Raw genomic sequence first — 16427 nt, forward strand, 5'->3', positions numbered from 1 at the left:
CAGGTGATCTGCGCACCTCAACCTCCCAAAGTCCTGGGATTACAGGTACGAGCCATCACGCCCAGCCAACTCAGTAAGTCTTTCGAATGTGAGCGGAGGCCCCCACTCAGCGCTTCCAAGTCCTGGGAAATGAGGGTGAGGAGGGGGCCAAGAGCTCCGGTTTCGAGTCCCAGCTCTGCCACCCATTCCTTAGGGCAGGCACCCACCACTGCCTTGGCTCAGGCCTCAGTTTCCATCTGGAAGGTGCTGGTTGGCTTGATGGGCCTCTGTGGGCCCTCCAGCTCTGTCGCTCCATGTCAAATGCCCCTGACCACCCTTGAGATTAACCCTTTCCTGAGGAGGGACAGCTTCCCCACATCATTCTAGGTCTCTTGCACTTCCCCAGCTCCTACAGAAATAACCTATCCCATCCCCTAAGATCTCCAACTGTTGAGGGTAAGTTTTTGGTTAAAAAGAGTGAGACAGACTTTGGTGCTAGTGCAAAACAAGCTGCTGTAAGAGTGCATGTGTGTACCTGCAGACCGGTGCAATCAGATGAGCTTCCCACCAGGCTGCACACCACTGGATGTCCTCACAGTCACTCAGCCACTCAGCAAACTTTGACTGCACAGCAACCCATGCCAGACCTGCTGCTGGACTCCAGGCATGTTGAGAAATGAATATAATACCCAGGCTATGGCCTCAAAACCTTCAAAACCCAGGGCAGGACACAGACAGGGACACAGATGTGATACCTGCTGGGATAGAGTCCTCATTAGGCTCTCTAAGAGGTATCTAAGCAGGGACCTAGAGAGAGGAGGTATCACCTGAGTTGAACCTAAAGGAAAGGCATTGCAGGCAGAGGGATCAGTATAAGCAAATACTCAGAGACCAAAAAGAATGGCATAGGGGACTCCACCAAAGAAGTAAAAGAGAATAGGGTGCTACATAGTGTCTCAGTCCCTTTTCTATTGCTTAGAACACCTGAAACTAGGCAATTTATAAAGAAAAGGAATTTATTTCTTATGGTTATGGAGGCTTGGAAGTCCCAGGTTGAGGCAGCACATCTGGTGAGCCCTTCTTGCCAGGGGCAGGTACTCCCTGCGTAGTCCCAAAGCAGCACAGGGCATCATATGGTGAGGGGGCTGAGTGCACTAGCTCAGGTTTCTCCTAAAAAGCCACCAGTCCCACTCCCCAAATAATCCATTAATTCATTAACCCACAAATCGATTTACCTCTTAAAGGTCCCACCTCGCAATACTGCCACATTGGAGATTGAGTTTCAACATGAGTTTTTGAGGGGAAAAGTATTCAAACTATAGCTCACAGAGATCGCTTTTCCTAGAGATGGCAGATGAGTTTTGGAGGTAGAGGGAGAGGGGCAGATCACACAGATCTCATAGTGTGTACAGACCTGCCCTTTCTGCCGGTGGTGGGCAGCTGAGGAAGGGTCTGTCTCATGAACCATTTAAGGCTGCAGAGTCTAGCACAGCATCCAGGCCACAGCAAGAGCATGAGACGTACTTGGTGAGTGAGCAAGAGAATGGAAGAAGAAATCAATGGAGCCAAATGACTCCACTAGATTTGCATTTGAGACGGTCTCTGCAAAGACTGCACCAGTCCCAAATTCCCAAGACAGCAATGTTTTCCACGGTAGGTCTGAACATATAACCATTCTCAGGTTCCTGTTGGGGGTTTGGGAGCCTAGAAACTGAGACAGCTTCACAGCTGACAGATCACGAGCAGCCATCTAAGTCGATGTTTCCAAAGTCATGGGGCCTATGGTTTGTGAGCTTATTTAGGTGGTCCCCGGGCCCAGCATCAAAAGCATTGAGACACATACTGAGGGACTCTTTTCCTAGCCTCTCAGTCCTGACTGCTCAAGGACCAAGTGGTACTTCTTGCCTGTGTTCCTTTAATGCTTGCCTAATATGAGCTAGTCTTCTCTGATCACTTTTTTTTTTGATTCCAGCTTTTTTTATTTTTTCCCCTTTTACACAAAACAAAGTAGAAGAAATAATACAGAATTAAAACTGCAAAAGTAGTTTATCAGTAGAATATGTATACACAAAAAAAATCCAGATAGGAAGACAGGCTTATTTACAATGAAAGTAAGGTAAAATTAAGGTAGTTTTCTTATGAAATATTAAAAAAAATCAAACATATGCTACAATGGGCACCACTGTTTACAGCAATATTAAAGAGGAGAAAACAACACTTATTTAATAGGGACAGATATACCACAAGGTACAACATCAGTGCAATAAATTCACAAAACGATATTACAGCTAGTTAATCAGTTTAAGAATTGTTCCCAAGTCAGTCACATTTTTTGGCCCTCAGAAGTTCATTCCTAAAGATTTCAACTACTCTAAATTTCTAGCTACCAAGAAGTTAAGAATGATTATAAGAAGCTTTCCAAGGAGTTATGAAATCTTTGTAGACCAGAGGCCAACTATCATCACCTCAAGTGTGCTCTCACCAACAGCCCTTGTATTTTTCAGGGAGAAATCTCTAGGAAAAAAGTCAGACACCAGTGTAGTCACTATCTCTCATGTCAAACCTAGGGGACTAAAATGGCCAGTATTACCATAAAATGAGAATTTTGAGGTTTACCTTAAAAGGCTTACTCTGATCTCAAAAATTAGATAAGATTATCTTCTACTGAAATGAATCTTGACTAAACATAGAAGACTGCTGTCCTTTTGCTGGTCTTAGAGTGAAAGTCATAGACATGAGTCTTAACCTACTATATACTATAGCTAATGTCAGTTGAAAATCTGAAATAAAAAGCATGCTAGAAATCCTAAATGCAGTCTTTTCGAAGTCTGCTATTAAAAACCCTTTAAGGATTTACTAACTTTGAGTCTCAGTGCAAGGGGATGAAAGCTTAAGCCTGTCAGACATTCCTTTTTTTGGACAAAAAGGTCAAAGTTTCCTACAATTGCTAAGCTTTGCACAAGGGAGAAGCCTACACGTACTAGTGCATGGAATCAGTTTCATTTTATTTCATGGGGACTCTTCTCCCACTAGAAAGAAACAGAATGAGGAATGAATCTTAATTGGTCTCTTCATCAGAAGTGTTAAACTTGGTCTCTATATTCATAAAGTCAGACAGTTTTGTAAGCAGACTGTGGAAGCAGACAGAACCAGCTTCCTGTAGCCACAGACCACTACATGGTATCTAAGCTAAAGCAAAGATGAACAATTATCCAGATTCACTCGCACTGTACTAAAGGACAAGGTTCACCACTACAAAAAGGAAGTTGTCTAAAAGCCAGAATTCAATTAACGCTGGGTAAGAAAAGTCAAAACAAATCATACACACTAATGAGTTGTCCATGAAGCCAACTGCTAAGAACGCACTCAACTATACACAAGACACTATGCACAAAGCCTTACTTGGCGAGTCTGAATTTCTATTAACTAAGGGCAGAGTGAGGGAGAGCAAAGAGCTACTTCCATAACATTTTAGTATCCAGATAGTACAGCAGAAACCGTTCCCGGGGCAATGGGTGCTGCATTAATCACACTGATTAAAGCAGATGAATCATTCATTTTTCTTTTTGTTTGAGAAGTTTGTTTATCTCCCTCTTGGCCATTCCAATGTACTTCGAAATGATTCCACTTTGGTTTAGTCCAGGAAGCAATAGTAAGGAAGTCACTATCAGCTAGGTGAGAAGCAGGTTGTGGACTTGTTGTCCCACCCAAGCAACGGTAGCAAGGGAAACGATCATGGCCTTGAAGTACATCTTAGGTTTTTCTTCCTTTAGTGTGAAGAGGCGTTTCCACCAACCCACAGCTCTGCGTCGAGTTTTTACTAGATTGCTGCAAATTTCATGGAATCTTTGCTGTTGTTCAGTGGTCCATTTACTGGAGCCAAAAATTCTAGGCGCTAGAATGGGAACAAGGTAGTCAGCCAAGCACAAAAACATAACAAAACAGGAAACGCCGGACACAACAGATGGATCTAGATAGTAGATAATCAGAAACACCAAAGAAACCACACCCATGATGGCAGGTGGAAACCAGGCTCTTTCCCATCGGAGGACTTTATCAGCCATCAGCATCACTTCTCCCCATCCTTGCAGCTGTTCTTCCAGACTTGCAGTCTCTGCAGCCAGCAGGTTGGTGCGGCGATTATCTCCCTCCGCCATCGTCTCGGGGATGCAGTCTCTACGAGCGCAGGCCACCTACCCAGTGAGCCCTCCAACCGAGACCCGCACGGCGACCACAGCCTGATCACTTTTTTAAAAAATCCAAAGTAGGTGGGCATTGTCCTAAGAGCCTTTGGAAAGCAGCTGCCTCTCACTAGGACTTCACAGTATCATTTTGCTTTGCTCTCTTCGTGGTCACAATTACCTTCCATTCATGGTGGGTGTATGTCAGGATCCCCACAAGAAACAGAGGGACACCCAAATTAGGATACTTCAGAGGGACTAATGACAAAGGCATGGGTGGGAGTAGAGGGGAATACAAGGGAGAGTTCAGGAATCTTGGCCTTTATTATAAATGCAATGTGTGTCCGCTATGGAAAGTTTGGGAAACACAGCGAACTAGAAAGAAGAAAAACCACATCGCCTGAATTCCTACCGCATGGAGAGAAGCATCATAAACACCTTTTGGAGGAGTCTCTTCTTCCTTTCCCCCTTTCTCCTTCTTTCTATAGAGAGGTCTTTCCTGAGGACTTCCCAGAATCTTGCAGATCCAAAATCTTAAAAATTTGCGGAGGCAGTGAGGAGTTAACATGCACAGCTCAGGGAATATTCTGCTTTTTATCTGGAACCAGGCTCAGAACAACACTCCTTGCTTTTTTGTCCTGTGTTTTCGTCTTCTCTCAGAACCCTAACTTTGAGATAAGATCTTTGACTATTATTAGGCAGGTGCAAAAGTAATTGTAGTTTTTGGCATTATTTTTAATAGAACTGCTTCTGTGTCCTCAGATCTCCATCGTTCATCTCCTGATAAGCCCCTGAATATTTCCTGGCCCCTTTGAGCTCCTTCCGGGAGTAGAATGGTCATAAGAGCTGCCATGTATTGCTTATTCTGGCCTATTTCCTTAAGGCACATTAGCCCATCTAACTGTTCCCATGGCCCACAGAGTTGGGAGGAGCATGAAGAAAGATGCAAGGAAATCAACTCATCTCAAGGTATCTCTGGCTCCCAAAGAACACAGGACATTACCAACTTGAAGTTAGCTTCTCAAGAAACTAAGACCCAGCTGCTTTTCAAATCCTCAAAATATTAGTATGAATTATAGATATAGTTATAGCCTTCAGAACTTCTGGCACAGCCCAAAACTGTTGGCTGTAAAACCATGTTTCCTAAATTCAATCATGTTTCTCATTGATTTCCATTTTGAAATTGGAAGTCTTTGCCCTCAAGATATAATAAAAACCATACCAAAGAAAATGGAAAACTTTTCCCCCTTAATATTTAAAGGAGAATGATTTTTATAAAAAACATTCATTTGTCTACTTAAAGTAAATCACAGTGCAGTGCCAGTCTGGGTTTGGAGCATAACACTTTTTTTGATTTATGGTTTCTGCCAGGAGACACCCAGCTAATGATATTTGTTCCTATGTCCTTCCCTGACTAGCTGGGTGGCAGCTAAAGAGCTAGGGTGAGGGGAGACCAGGACTCCAAGCCTGTCCCGTGTTCCTCTCTCACCCATATGTGGATTTCAACCCTGGGCTTAGTGTCTGCCTCTAGCGACATGGGAAGAGGGGGATGGGTCCTCTCCTTCTTCTTGTCAGATGGCCCCCAGAGTCCCACCAATGTGGAGCTCCAGGCTCCTGACCAGGAGGGCTCCCCAACCCTCCCACTATGCCCAGTCTATCCCTCCTTCTGCGCCCAGCAGAGCTCAGCAGACTTGCCCTTGGCCACTCTTGTGCCTTCACTGCTGTGTGTCCTGGACAGGAGCCAGCATGGGCTCGCTGTTCACAGAGAAAGCTCACATGGCAAAAGAACCAGTGAGATAAACAAGTCGAGGTTTGGGATATATCTTAGAGATGGAGCCAATGGGGCCTGCAGAGGATTTCCCTGGGGACTGGAAGGGTGAGGAAGGAGAACGCTCTCAGATGACACCTAGGTGGCTGATATGATAGAATGGGCATTTTCTGGAAGATCTGTTCAGGGGCATTTGGTGAGACAGAAACCAAGGGTTTGGTTTGGGACTTGATATGTTTGATCACCCTGTCAGCCACCCAGGTAGAGAGGTTGAGGAGATGGCTGATGGCATGAGTCCGGAGCTCAAAGGAGAGGCTGAGTGAGGCTTGAGTTACATATTTGAGGGCATCCATGATGTGAAGCACATGGGGGGGGGCCCACACAGGGGTCTGTGTGTTCCACTGCGGTGTGTGTGGGGAAATGTGGGTATGTGTTTCTGCGTGTACATTGACATGCGTGACTCAGAATGTCACATCCATCACAATTTCCTGTCTGACCTTGGCCGAGGTATGTCTGACTTTTCCTGGCCTGTAAAATGAGGGAGTGATATTAGATGGCATCTGAGACCCTTGCCAACTCCACAGTTCTAGGAGTTGGGGAATCCCAAAGATGCTGCCATCCCTGGTTTGTTTGGGTGAACAGGAACAGAGAAGTCTTAAGACCACAAGCAGTGAGGTTAGATGCGAGTTCTGCACCTCCCCTGGGGCCTTCAGCAGCTGCATTCTTGACACAGCAGAGGACTTGCTTGATCTCCAGGATAGCAAAGGAGCTGAGGCCAAAAAGACACATGGGCTACTGCTCCCCCAGCCCCATATTATACCCTTCTCATCGCTGCAATTCAACATAAAAGCATATCATTCCCATCTACCCACTCATTCATTCATTCAGCACATGCTGATTTTTGAACCCGCAAATATGTATTAGATATCGATGCTGTGCTGAATGCCACAGATTGCAACAGGAATCAGATGCCAGCCTGCCCTGGAGGAGCTCAAACATCTTTCCAACATCAATTTCTACTTCTTGGGTCTCCTCTCAATGTGTACAACATAGACCTTTCCTTGCAAGGCTTGAGCACAACGCAGCAGTCACTCCTTGTCTCCAGGCCTGGCTGCAGACACAGTGGAGGCTCCTCCTTGCCATCTGCACTCCAGTCAGGGGAGGACACCAATCCACTATCTAATGACCATAGCCAGCATTTATTGAATGTAGACACACTGTAGGTAGCAGATTTCAGGCACCCGATCCAGGTATTGCAGAAACGTAGCTTCTATTTTTCTATAATTGAATTTGACTTCTTTCTTGAGTCCTCATTCAGCTGGGCATGGATATTTTAGTTTTAGTTTATTTGGCATAAGTTCAGCCAGTGCGAAGAGTTTGCAGTCTATGTAGGGTGTTCTTTCCCTTCTTTTCCCACTAGAGAATTTATAAGGTGCCCTGGCACTGTTGAGGGAGGAGCTACCTGGGGGAGGAATGACCCTCCATCACTGAAGGCTGTGCTGCAATCACGTTTCCTCTGTCTCCAGCCCCAAGTCCACCAAAGCATCCCATTTCTTCCAGGTTTAACTGCAAGGCCTTTCTAAGACTGCCCAAGTCTCTGCTCGTCCTTCTCCAGGAGATGCTAATCTCCCGGAGAATCTCCTCTCCAATCTGAGGACTGGGGCCTTTCCTGCCTTCCTGCCACCAAACAGTCCTGGAGTGGAGGACAGCCAGAAGCTTTGCCACCTCCCCAAGCTACATCCAGGAAGAGGCACCAAGGCCACTTGTCCTGAATCTCAAAGCCTACTTAAGAGCTTAGGTTCTGTTGTCACAAGATCATGGGCACAAGCCCTCGCCTGGTCCTAGAGAGAGTGGGATCAGAAACACTCTCAGTGTTTGAGTCTCTTGCTCCTCCTCTGTCTATCCTCCTTTCCCTCTGGCCCAGAGAATCTTCCTCCACTCCCTGGGGAAAAACCTATCCCACACACCCTCACATATTCTTCAAGATCTATTGGTTAAGGCACCCAACTTATTGCTTGAGCATTTCAAGTACTGGGCTTTGGAAAGCCAAGAATCTGAGTTGCAAAGTCTTCCTTAAAACTCAAAAACTAGGCTCATAGGTGCTCTTCTCTTTTTCTTGGCATTTGCCTAAAAGCCACCCTGAGGACACCTAGAAGAGGCCACCTCACCACTTCTTGAACCAGGAATGGGGGATGGGGAAGAAGACACTGGGGAAAAGCTCTGAGTGGTACTTCAGATCATCCTGCCTCAGGTGTTGGTTCTGATCCTCTCAACGACTCCCAAGGGAATATGTCAGCTCCATTTTCCAGACTGAGACCTGAGTCTTGGAATGACTTGTCCATGGTCACACAGTTGCTAAACATCTGAGCCAGACTGAAACTCTGGGGCATTTGACTTTAAAGTCCCAGCCTTTAAATCATCCCACACTTGCTTATTCCAACTTGGACTTGCCGGAGTCTCATAGACAGAGGCTGCTCTCCCACCATGCTGAAGCTGGTGCATGTCATGTTTCAGTAAGAGAAAGGAGGGTGCCTGGGCTTCGTCTCCACCCAGCTGCCTCTCCCCCAGCAGCTACACCAGGCCAGCTGAGGGGGATTTTAGCCCGAATCCAGGGTTTCTCCTACAGAAGACAAGGAGTTTGGGCACTGCCAGAGTTAGAAGAACAGAAAGAGAATGTTCTGGATTTCTCATCAAATGCCCCTTGCCTGAGAAATGTAACTAAATTCACCCTTAGGTCATCTTACAATCTGTCCTGCCCCAGTGTTCCCCGCTCAGGGAACTGCTCCACCCACATCCTGGTCCCGAGACCAGAGGCCTGGGAGTCAACCTTGACATTTCCTCCCCTACACCCCTAATCAATCAAGTCCTGTTTATCTTGCCCTCTGAGAGTCTGCACCGACATCTCTCTCCTCTCCTTCCCACCTACCATGGCCCAGCAGCTTTACCATTGTGTCTCATGGATCTCTGCACCGCTCCCACCTGGCCTGTGCGTTCACTCCTGCCCCCTCCTCCAGCCCTGTGTACACTCCCTTCCACCATCCTTTCTATACTCTCCTCCAATCCTATCTGCACCCTCCTTCAACCCTGTCTGTACTCTTCTCCAATCCTGTCCACACACTCCAAACAAAGTCATATTTCCAAGAGAAATTTGACCATGCCACTTTCTCCTACAGCTCCCCACCACCTCCAGGATCCCACCCTCAGTGTTAGCCAGACACTGCCAAGGCCTTGTGATCTGCCCTGCCCACGTCTCCAGCCTCATCCTGCGACTCCCCCCTACACTCTGTGTTCTGGCCATCCGACCAATGGGCTCCTCTTCCTGCACCCCCATCCACTCTTGCACATCCTGCACTCTATGTCTGAACAGCTCGGTTTCTCTTCTTTTCTTCTGGCACATGTCTGCTCTACCTGCAGGTCATCTTAGATGTCCCTTCTCCTAGGAAGGCTTTCCTAACCTCCCAAAACAGGCTCGGTTCCCTTCTTCAATTCTCACTGAGCCCCCTCCCTAGCATTTCCCTCTCTGCATTATAATTCCTCCCTGTGCAAGTGCTCATCTCCCCACTGCACTATAAGATCTAGGAGGGTAGAGGTTGGGTCCCATTCATTTCTGTACCCTCAGTATTTAGTAGAGATGGGGTTTCACTGTTTTGCCCAGGCTGGTCTCAAACTCCTGAGCTCAGGCAATCCACCCGCCTCGGCCTCCCAAAGTGCTAGGATTACAGGCGTGAGCCACCACTGCCGGCCCTCTGCATTCTTTTATTCAAAACTATTTATTGAGCTCTACTATTGGCTAGATTTTGGGGATGAATAAGGCAGACAAGACACCCTGTCCTCAAGGGGTTTTCAGGTTAGTGGGGAGCAAAGCAAAAAGACAAACGAACAGTTAAATATAACATCTAGTAGTGATAAATACTCCAAAGAAAACTAAAGCAGGGGCCAGAGAGCATGGGGGCATTGATGTTTTAGACAAGATGGTAAAGGGAGGTCTCTCTACAGAGGTGGTATTTGAGCAGCAGCCCGAGCACTCAGTAGGTCCTTGGTAAAATTTAGTTGACCCCCGAACTAACTGAGTGTCTCACTCAGTGAAAGCCTCTAACCCATTTTGCTAGAAGTCTTTCCCTGTAGCTCATTTTGTTCCAAGTCACAGGCATCAGGCTTGGAAGACCTGAGTGGGAGAGTAATTAACCTAATACACAGCACGGGGAATGGAAGCCCAAACCCCCAGAAGCCTTTTCTGCAAAAGGGCCAGGGCTTGGGTAATAAAATGGTGCTTTCATTCTCATTAATGGGGCAATTGATTTAAAGAACAGACCCAGTGGCTTATTGATCAGTGTTAATCATTAGAAAATGCTGACTTAATGAATCTAACTGCCATGAGGCCCCTGTGGGATTTGGGGAAGGCTAGTTAGATACAATAACCTTGTCCCCTTCCAGTCCAGCAGACAGATTTATTTACAGAAGTCTAGATTTTTTTTTTCTGGAAAAAAAGTCAAAGAGTCACTGGGGGTTAAGCCATTTCTCCAGCTGACCTGAGAGATCATCCCAAGCCTTTGTAATATGCCTGTCTCTCCTGCCATGTTCTGTTCCTATCTAGCTTTTCAAAACAAACTTTCCATTTTAGAATAGTTTTAAATTATAGTTACAGAAAAACTTCAAAGATAGTAAGAGAGTTCCCATATCCTGCACACCCAGCAACCCCCTTTGGTAACAGCTTAGGTTAACACTGTCACTACTAATGGACAAATGTTGCGATATTATTATTTGCTCAAGTCCATACTTAACTCAGACTTCCTTAGTTTTTATTTGAAGTCCTTCTTCTAGTTCAGGTTCCCACATTCCATTTAGTAGGCGTGTCTCCTTAGACTCCTCTTGGCTATGACAGTTTCTTAGGCTTCCCTCTGTTTTGATGACCTTGACAATGTTAAGGAGATATTGGGCAGATGACTGTAGAATGTCCCTCAACTGGGTCTTATCTGAAGTTTTTCTGATGATTGCACTGGGGTTTGGGGAGGAAGAGCACAGAGGTAAAGTGCCATTCACATCACATCATTTGAAGAGTGCATGTTATCAACACCACCTATTACTGCTGAAGATGACCTCGATCACCTGGCTAAGATTGTGTTTGTCAGGTTTCTCTGCTGTGAAGTCATTTTCCTCCCTCCCCTCTTGCACACTGGGCTCTTTGGAAGGAAGTCACTGTGTGCAACTCACACTGAAGGAGTGGGAAGTTATAGACCCTTCTTGAGCGTGGGCCATCTTCATGAATTATTGGGAATTATTCTGCATAAGAGATTTGTTTATATTAATATGAGCTCATGGATATTTATGTTGACACTTTGGGTTATAATCCAATAGTATTTTACTTCTTTTGTTGCTCAAATTACTCCACCTTTGGGTATTGGGGCTCTTGCAGTTGGCTCCTATGTCCCCATCATTGAGGGGTTTGGGTTTTGTGTGTGTTTGCGTGTGTGTGTGTGTGTGTGTGTGTTTGAGCACTTCTTTACTGTTGGCACCAAAAGATGCTTAGGCTCGCTTTGAGCATCTCCTGCCCTGGCCCTGGAGCCACTCCAAGGAACCTCCAAGAATGCCTGATTCCTTTTATTACTGGTTCCTATTATAATTTTCATAATGGGCTGTCATTTTGTTTTGTCTTGTTTTGTTTACAATTATAAGCGTAAGTCAGCTCATTGCATAAAATATAGCAAAGATATGAAAGAATAAGAATGAAAATAAGTATCCCAAATAATCCAAGCAGCAAAGAAATCCAGCATTAACATTTTGGGGTACTTTCATCTGGTCTTTTTGCTAGCTGCTAGCTCTAAGAAGTCTGTGCTTTCACTCTTGATCTCTGCCAGACCAAGGGATATCATGGGCCGTGGTTTACCTCCCTGTCCCAGCATCTGTGGTTGGAGCAGCGATTCCATCTGGCCATCCTCAGGTGGTCTGCTCGCTGGGCCCCTGCGCACTTCTCCCTCCAGCAGACTGCAGGCCAAGAGGCCAGGAGCCAGGGTGTGTCCTCCAGCAGACTCTGAGGAAGTGAATACATCATTGTTCTGTGACTTCCAACATGATAGTTGGCCTTACTTTCCTCTTCTTTACGAAGTAAATGAGATAATATATACAAAGTGCTCAAAGAAAGGCCTGGTAAGAAACAGGTATCTTAAAAAGTAAAAACTGTCGGCTGGGGGTGGTGGCTCGCGCCTGTAATCCCAGCACTTTGAGAGGCCAAGGTGGGCGGATCACGAGGTCAGGAGTTTCAGACCAGCCTGACCAATGTTGGAGAAACCCCTTCTCTATTAAAAATATAAAATAAGCTGGGCGGGGTGGCAGGCACCTGTAATCCCAGCTACCCGGGAGGCTGAGGCAGGAGAATTGCTTGAAGCTGGGAGGCGGAGGTTGCAGTGAGCCAAGATCGTGCCATTGCACTCCAGCCTGGGCAACAAGAGTGAAACTCTGTCTCAAAGAAAAAAAAAAAAAACTGTCATTATTGGAACCATAATTACTCTTAGCAATCTGAAGAAACACATATCTAATGATAGAAGTTCAGGCATAGTGTGGTAGGCAGGCCCCTGGGAGGGATGAATTTGCATAAGCAAACTGCCTTCTCCATGGAGACCTAATGAAATTCATCCGGTCCTTCTTTAGAATTTGACTGAGTTGGGAACTGTGTCTCCACCAGACCAGCAAATGGAAGAGAAGTTTCCTGGGGCTCTAGCTGAAGAGTGTGTACCGAGGGGCAGTATTGCATTGTGGTTGAGAACATGGGCTCTAGAGCCAGGCTGCTCAGGTTCAATGCCCAGCTCCATCACTTACCTGCTGGGCAGCAGCCTGTGTTATTTAAACCTCACTAGGCACAATGTAAGGATAACAATATTGACTATCCCGTAAGGTTGCTGGGGATGCCAAATAAGTTCACAAATGGAAGAAGTTTACACAGTACCTAGCACAGAGTAAGCAGCCAATTAATATTACTTGAGTTACTGTTTTTATTACTTCACCATTCAGGACTCTTCAGGTTGCAAGTACCAGGAAAGCCAACCCAGAATCACTTAAACAAAAGGGAATTTATTGGCTCAGGTAACTGAACTTCAACATTTTACAGAATCTCATTGGCTCCGATGGGCTCATATGTCCATCCCCAAACCAATCACAGTGACTGAGGGATTATCCAAGGATCACACTGGCCACTTTGATTCACAGGTTTTATCCCTAAAGGAAATCACAGGTAATAGATGTGGGGCTGCAGAAATGCAATATGCACTTTTCCTTGAAACTGCGTCCGTTTTCCCTGAAGATGAAGCTTGAAAGGAGAACTCTCTAAGAGGTTAAGTATTGAGCTGATGGGCAAGTCACAGGCAGAAAGAGTAGCTGTGCAGCCAAGCTCCTGGCCGGGGAGGGCAGGTAAGGAGGGAAGGCAAAGTTTGGTAAACAGGAAGCTAATCTATGGGCAAGAATCATTTTCTTCAGCATCCTGACCTCTCCTAAAATGTTCTCCACTGGTCCCTGCTAGGACAAAGGAACTACCACCAGACTAGAGTCAGGAGTCCTGGGCTGGTTCTGCTGTATGACACAGGACAGGTGGCCTGCCTGGTCTGGGCCACAGCCTCCTCCCCTGTCGATGAGCAGGTTGGTTGTTCCAGCACCATGTCAGCCCTAGAAATCTCTGAATTCTTGACCAGATCAGTAATTGCTCTCTTGCATTTACTTTTCCTTCAAATAAAGAGACTGGCATACAGGGGAGGAGCCCAGTGCAGCCAGCATGCTTGGCTCAGGTTCCAGAACCCAGAAACCAGACAAGAGTTGGGAAACCATGATGTGGAAGGAGGAATGTGCCACTCCTTACTAGTGCCTAATCTGTTCGAGACACTAATGTTTCAGTATTATCCACAGATTCTGATGCCAGGCAGCCCAGATGAATGGGGTCAGTCATTAGCATGCTTCCTGAAGGTGGTTCCCAGGTGCAGGCTACCTGCAGTCTGGCTGGATGGGCCCTGCACCACACTTGCTTCTGGAAAGCTGGTTTTGGGGTTGCCACAATCTCTGAAAGAATCACTAGGCCACCCTCTGAGTGGGTCCTTCTGTAGGAATTATGGATAAAATTGTTCCACTAGTCTTACCTTCTTGGGGAACCCTTCCTGGATTCCCAGGCTGGGCTGGGTGTCCCTGCATCCTAGCCCCACAGCCCTCCTGCTTCTCTTTCTCATCACAGTCTTGTCATCTTTACCAGTTGTCGGCCTGCCCCCACTGAACATGTGAATAAAGGGACTGGGGTCTCTCTAGGCCCTAGCATAGATCTGACACATAGTGAGCGATCTCTGTTGAATGAATGAATGAACGAATGAATGAATACATTTAGATAATTCAGATTACTCTTTCTAGCTCAGCAGGGTAAAGCAGGAAAACATGCCGTCAATGATTTAGGGCAGGTTTTCAAATCTCTCTGGACCTCAGTTTTACCTCTTGTAAAATAAATATAATAATTTGTCCTTACTTCATGAGACTATTTTGAAGATTAAACGAGATAATGCATACACTAATACTCACGGTCCTTACTTGAATATTCCTAAGTCCTTGGTGCTACATTAGGCTGCATAGAATGTATTTAAAGTAATAAAGTGGTATTTAATAAATATTCATTTTCTTTCCCCAGAACTACCTTAAATTAATTTGTTGAAAGGATGGATGGATGGATGGTAGATGGAAGTAGCGGGCTTCCAGCAGCAGGGGATGGAGTGAGTGTGTGGATACCACTGGCTCAGCAGAAGGTTATACCATTTTAGAGTAACTATCTCGGACTTCAGAGAGTTCCTGGGTATGAAGATTTGGCTTTAATTAAAGTCTCAGCACAGTGTTAAATGCCATTTTATTTTAGGTCATAATTAACACTAATGAGATGAGTGGATTACAAACAGCACACATTTTGAGAAGGTGAAAAACAACATCTGAGCTTGCTGGTTTCCATTTTCGCTTTTCCGCCTCCCATGCTCTGTTCAATTAAAAGTTTGAGAAAATATTACAACCATACTCCTTGTCTTTGTGGTAATGGAGCATATTAATTTGAATGTGATGAATACAATATTCCACTGACTTTTTTATTCCCTTATCTACAAAAGTTTAAAATAATGGACCAATTAAACCAGGAGAGAAGAATGCAGGGTTTGCCTGGGGCTCCAATTCAGCAACCAGAGAACTGAAAGAACAAAATTTTTTGGCAGAGTCTGGGCCAGACTTCATCCCTTACCTATAGCTGACAAACAGTAAGTCAAATTGGGCAAATGTGGACAAGCGCAGAACACATACTATATTGAGGATCGAAAGGCCAGGTTCTAGACCATCCTCTAATATTTTCTCAGTGAATATTTGTTGGATGAATGCATGGATGGATGGATGAATAGATGGATGGATGGACAGATGGACAGAGAGAGAGATGGATGCATGGATTGTTGGATGAAATTGAAAGATGAAGGTAGATGACCTCCCATGGTCTGATTCTTCCTAAGGTAGCAAATTAAGCCTAGGATGGGCTGACCTAACCCTTCCAAGGACTTAGAAGTTAGGGCAAGAACTTACAGGGAAGGGTTCAGTTCTCTGACCCCACTACCCTAGAGGCATAAACTATAAATTATAGAATTGGCCTGATCTCAGTTTCCCTGGGAGCTCTGCTCTAAAGCAGAGCCCCTTCTCCCTGCACCAATTTGGTTAATCCAAGTAAGGCTAAGCCTCCCCCAGCAGGAGCTCCTACTTTGGAAGAGAACATCCTGGGCCAGGTGCAATGGCTCATGCCTGTAATCCCAGCACTTTGGGAGGCCGAAGTGGGTGGACCGCCTGAGCTCAGGAGTTCAAGACTACCCTGGGCAACATGGTGAAACCCCATCTCTACTAAAATACAAAAATTTAGCCAGGTGTGGTGATGCAGCACACCTGTAGTCCCAGCTGCTCAGGAGGCTGAGGCAGGAGAATTGCTTGAACCTGGAAGGTGGAGGTTGCAGTGAGCTGAGATCACACCATTGCACTCCAGCCTGGGTGACAGAGTAAGACTCTGTCTCAAAAAAACAAAAAAAAATTTAAAAAAAGAAGAGGACATCGGAGCAGACCTGTGAACCTGACACATGGTCCAGGTGTCTCCCTGAGGACCTCTGGAAGTCTCCCCACCTCCCTGTGGTCCTTTAGGCATTAACACCACCTTGTCCCTGTGTCTTCTGAAGCAATCTGGAAGTTCATACCCCACAATCTCTGTGTACCTTGTCCCCCATTCTGTTCTCTGCATTGCAGATGGTTTAAAACACACACACATCCACGCTCAAAATGTTGTTCCTTTGCTTAAAACCCATTGTGGCCAGGCTAGACAAATCCTTAACACGGTCTACAATATTCTGCATGGCATGGCCCCTGGGTGCCTCCCAACCTGATCTGTCGCACACCACCTCCACCTTTGCCTGTTCCCTGGGCCCTAGTACTAACCTTTGGTTTGTTCCTAGACACCTTTTCAGCACTTAGGC

General features: G+C 45.9%; 1 protein-coding gene, 1 long non-coding RNA gene and 1 pseudogene across 9 annotated transcripts in view; 1 reads left to right on the top strand and 2 right to left on the bottom strand.

Moving 5' to 3' along the window:
• Positions 1-16427, top strand: part of KCNIP1 (potassium voltage-gated channel interacting protein 1) — a 382861-nt gene that overhangs the window by 298256 nt on the left and 68178 nt on the right. The window lies entirely within an intron of this gene.
• Positions 1-16427, bottom strand: part of LOC129036885 (uncharacterized) — a 30616-nt gene that overhangs the window by 4052 nt on the left and 10137 nt on the right. For 2 of the 5 annotated variants that reach the window (XR_008502675.1, XR_008502674.1), the window contains exons 4-5: positions 11813-11956; positions 10711-10924 (exon numbers count right to left, since the gene is read on the bottom strand). This is a non-coding gene — a long non-coding RNA (uncharacterized LOC129036885). Of the gene's footprint in view, positions 1-10710; positions 10925-11812; positions 11957-12262; positions 12382-14774; positions 14915-16427 lie in introns of those variants that run through there. The other 3 variants (XR_008502678.1, XR_008502677.1, XR_008502676.1) reach the window with 2 other exon arrangements.
• Positions 3366-4174, bottom strand: LOC129036883 (ADP-ribosylation factor-like protein 6-interacting protein 1; annotated as a pseudogene).

Source organism: Pongo pygmaeus, chromosome 4, assembly GCF_028885625.2.
Source record: "Pongo pygmaeus isolate AG05252 chromosome 4, NHGRI_mPonPyg2-v2.0_pri, whole genome shotgun sequence".
In the NCBI taxonomy this organism is placed as follows: domain Eukaryota; kingdom Metazoa; phylum Chordata; class Mammalia; order Primates; family Hominidae; genus Pongo; species Pongo pygmaeus.